The following is a 4,909-nucleotide window of genomic DNA, read 5'->3' on the forward strand; positions in this document are numbered from 1 at the left end:
ACTTGCAGGAACACATCACAAGTTAAGGTCCAGTGCCAGGGGCAACCCGCCTTGAGGTAGGGCCCCGTGAGTCCCGCGCTGGCTCACGGGTGCCCAGATACACCTCGTCAGGCCCTACCGTGGCAGCCACGTGTCAGGGCAGGGCTGTACATACCCCGGGGGCTCCTCCCAGAGGGGAGCCCCCTCCCACGCACCAGTGGAAGCACCATGCTCCGCGCTGGCTGATGACACTGCCGAGGAGCGGCTATGCCCGTACACATACAGAAGCGCTATGCTCCGCGCTGGTGATAAACAACTGAGGGTGGCCCCCGGCCGCATCAACCTCAGGGAGCCCAGAGCTCAGTGTCTGGCCTCATCGCAACGCCAACCCTTGGGAGTGCCGCGCGAGGGGGCTGGGCACGGGGGCTGCGCCTGGGTCACGCCCAGACGCACGCCACCCAGCCAGGCCCGTCGGGCCTGGTTCGTCGCACGTCCCTCCCCGAGCGGAGCCAAGGTACGAAGGCCGTTTGAGCATCAAGGGGGACTCATGAGCATCACGACTCAGGAGCTTAACTGGTCACGTAGCCCATCACTCCTTAGTTCCGAAAGGCTAACAGCGGTTGAGGTATGCGCGGGGCCGGGCTCCGCAGATGTAGAATGGTAGATTCACCCCCACATCTCACCTCCCTACTTGCTGTTTGTGCGCCAAGGGGGACTCTGAGCATCACGACTCAGGAGCCTAAGTTGTCACGTAGCCCCTCACTCCTTGGTCCCGTCGTGGTTTTCGGTCGGGGCTAACGGCGGCTGAGGTATGCGCGGCGCCAGGCTCTGCCGGCGTAGAACACAAGCAAGTAGGAAGGAAAAGCGCAAATCTCAAGGAATTCAAAAGCAAATATTATAGTCCATAACTGTTATCACAACACCAAACACAAGTTTGAACGCCTCCCCGAGGCATGATGCATGTTGCAGGAGCTGAAAGCAGGACATGAGCCACAACGGAGTCATTTGTTGGCGGCGGAGCTGCGCGGAGCGGGTTCGCCTTGTGAACCCACATGACCAGCAGCGCCTCGCTTCAGCTTGGTGCTGAAGGCCCGGAACTTCGCCAGCAGAGCCTTCACACAACCCTTCACGGCCTCAGCAGCGGTAGCTGCAAGCTCGCCGCTCGCTGGCTCCAGCAGGCTATCGAGATCGACGGTGGGATCGTGAAGGTAGACGTGGATAAGGACCCGCGTCAGTGCTGCAGAAGACAGGACACGCGCCTCGGCCTCAGCCGTAGGGCCAAGGCCAAGGGTGACATCTTCAAGAGCACGGATCAGGAAGAGGAGCAGCTTGGCGGGGCCATCCTCAGCGCTGTCCAGCGGGCTTTCCAGGCTGCTATCGTAAAGAGACCTCAGCAAGGTGTGAGCCTTCACCTCCATCTCCGTGAAGGCCTTGCGGTCCTCAGCGAGGACCCGCGCCTTGCCGTCCAGCTCGACCTTCCTCGCCTCCAACTCCTGCTCCAGTGCGCCCAGGCGGTCACGACGCTGGTTAAGCTTGGCGTCTCGGTCCTTGACGGCCGCCTCGCGAGCCTTCATGTCTTCCTTCTTCTCTTGGCGAATGCGCACCTCCTTGGCAAGCTGGTCCCGCAGGCCCTGCAGCTCGCTCTCCAGCGCCTTGTAGCGACCTCAGGCATCGGCCACCTCCCCCAAGGCAGCGTCGCGAGCAGCCTTCGCCCCAAGGATGGCCTGCCTCTCCTCGTCGCAAGTTGTTGAGGCCTGAACCAGCACCGTTCGAATCGAAGCGTCAGAGCGAATCCAACCAGAAGCCAGCTCCAAGCGCCCGGCCACCAAGCGAGGGTCAGCGCCCAGAAGATCTTGCCGCGGCCGGTCCAGTTCAGCAGTAGCACGATCCAGGACAGTGGGAGGAGTCGGAGAGACAGCAGTTGGTGGAGTAGGAGGACGGGACGGCAGTGTATCCACAGTATCCTAAGGCGGGACCTGTTGCGCCCCAACAGCTGTGGTGGTGGCATCAGGCAAGGATACCTTAGGAGTCGCTTGGGCCATGGGGGCTGAGCTCGCCCCAGCCAGCTCCATCAGGCCTCGCGAGGACGATCGGGCAGGAGAGGCCCGTGCCTTGCAGTCACCTTCTTTCGCGGGCAGAGGCGCTGCCCCATCCGGAACCTCAGGAGCCCCCTTCAGCATCTTTGCCGCAGGCGCCAACCTAGCCAAGAGATACAGACATCAAGCCTCAGCGACAAAACAGGGAATAAAACAAGAATCAGGCACTTACTGGTCATTGCTCGCGAGCTCGAGCAACCTCCGGCCATACTTGAAGCCGGAGAGCCGGCTGCAGGGATCAGCCTCGAGAGGCCCGGAAGTAGGAGGCGCGTCTATGGATCGCCTCGGAGCCGGGGCGGACCCGCGGGGCACCAGCCCAGTCCTGTCCTTCTTCATGATCGGGGGCAAGCTCTCGCCGCCCCGCTCGTCGCCATCCTCGTCGTCGCTCGGCAAGAGGCGGAGAGCGCGGGACCTACACCGGGGGAGGGGCACTCTCGACTCCCCGTCGGTAGCCTCGGAGTCAGGCCCTTCTTCCCGCTCCTCTTCTTCCTCCTCTTCGCTGGAGTCACTGGAGGACACGTTCACCGTCGCCAGGGCTGCCGGGTCCTCGGGAACCTCCATGGGCAAGGGCCCGTACCCATTGAAGACAGGCATGGAGTCCACCGCCTGCTCCCAATCATCTCGAAGGAACAGGGGTACAGGGGCACCCTCCAGCCTCGCCACGTCTCCCTCGACCAAAGATTGGAGGACCGCACCCAGATCTTCGTCGGCCAAGACTGCGTGGCTCGGGCAGGGCCTCCACAGCGGAAGCGAGTACTGACGAAGCGGGGCCACCTGGTGCTCCAGGAACTCCCTCAGGAGTGATGCACCGGTCAGCTTCGCCGCCACCATGTTGCCCAGCCTCAGATCCGCGTCCATCTTCTCCAGCACCGGCTTCACGCGGGGGTCCACGAGTTCCGCGCGAGACCAATCATCAGAGCTCGTGGGGTGCTTCGTGGGCACAATCAGCCGAGGGTGGATGCGCCCAGCATCCACCATGACCCACTTGCTCCTGAAGCCCTCAATCCTCTTCCCGGGCTTCGAGATGGCGTTGGAGCCGCCATACGCGACAAAGCTCGCGCACGCGGAGATGGGACCACGAGAGGTTCGGAGGGAGAAGTAGTGGCGTAGCAAGGCCACTGAGGGCTGCACTCCGACGTGAGCCTCAGAATAGTAGGCAAAGATCGCCACAAGAAGAACAGAGTTGGGGTGGAGGTGCAGAGCTTGCAGGATGTAATGGCGGAGGACAGAGAAGAAAAACTCAGAAAAGGGAGGCACCAGACCGGCAGCAATGGCGCTTACAAAGAGCAGATAGAAGGTGCTCCCTTGGCCCTCGGGAAGGGCGGAGCCGGCCTTGAACACCTTTGCCCTGTCGATGCCTTGCGCCGCCACCATCCGGCGCAACCAGGCAAGGCTCGTCCCCGACACGTTCGGCGAGTCCAAGGCGGGTGAGTACCAAGATCCGGCCGGGGTCTGGCGAGGCGCCATGCCTTGCTAGGGCACGAGGTCGGAGTAGATCTGAAGATTACAGAGGCAGGAAGGAAGGGCGCAAGAAAGGGGATCTGGGCAATGACTGGAGGAAGCAAGGGAAGCAAATCCTAGGCAAATGCCGCTCTTTTGACGACTCGCACAGTTGCTAAGGCACCCACGACCAACCAACCGCCGCGCGGCGCCCGAGGCCGCAGGCTATTAGGGCCCGCGGCGCTTCGCACTTGCCCCTTCGCTTCTCTGCTGAGCCAAGTCCGGGCGCGCCTTGGGCCCGGGGGCAACTGTCGGCGTTCTGGGAACGAGAGTCGCCACACATAGCTGCCTCTGGCCTGCGGCGTGGCTCAAGGGGCGGCCCAGCATGGCCCATCTTCATCAGCACGATCTCAAGACCCTCGCGAGAGGCCAAGCCTCGCGGGGAGGACGACAGGGGGCTTCATCAGGCACGGCCTCGTCAGGCTGGCTCACGAGGAGGCAGAGAGATCAAGGCGAGGTACCTCATGAGGTGCCCATGACGCAAGCCATGACGACCGAGGGCGCCAGGCGGGCGTGTAACGCCCCGGATATAACTTTCCATATTCGCAACTCCAACTCTTGCCTTTTCCGGAGATGCGATATGATATTTCCTTCGTGGTTGGGTTTTGTCTTTCATTTTGCATTTTGTTCATATCATGCATTTCATCTCATGTCATCATCCGCATTGCATCCGCATGTTTTCTTAAAAACTCGTAGCCGTTAGTAGTTGTCGTTTCTCTCCTTGGCTTCGTGGCATGTTGTCAGACAGTTTATCTCCATTGACCTTTCTTAGACCGACCATTCTGTTGTTGCCCGACCGTTTGACCCTCTTTGCACAATACTCAAACCCCTCGCGCACGTCTGAAACCTGCCCCGAACCCAACCCGCTCAGTCATCACCGTTGGATCCGGATCATCCCCAAACATCTATAAAATATCTCCGTTTTCTTACTTGGGCTCCCTAGCCTATTTTTCTCCACCGCCCGATTTCGATCGGAGGGACGAGATAGCCCCTAATCTAATCCCACTACTATATAAACCGAGCTAACCCTAAAATCTCGGACGGCTATCCCATCAATCCCCTCGCCGCCGCCCCTCATTCCAAATCCTCCTCGGTTTCCTCAGCCACCCAACCAGCCTCCTCCTTCCCGATCAAGACAGCCAAGCCTCTAGTTTCTCCTTGATTTCTCGCAGCCGCCACTCCCTGCTCGATCTCCCCTGCCAATCCAACCACCACAACCCACGCATACCTCCATGTTCCTCTCGTCGGGAGCCAGGGACAGGAGCTCCCTGCCGCCTCCTACCTCAAGCCGTCCCCGCCATCCACCAGTAGCAGCAGGCCGAGGCCCTCCTCCT

The sequence above is a fragment of the Triticum dicoccoides genome, chromosome 5B (genome assembly GCF_002162155.2).
Source record: "Triticum dicoccoides isolate Atlit2015 ecotype Zavitan chromosome 5B, WEW_v2.0, whole genome shotgun sequence".
Classification (NCBI taxonomy): Eukaryota; Viridiplantae; Streptophyta; class Magnoliopsida; order Poales; family Poaceae; genus Triticum; species Triticum dicoccoides.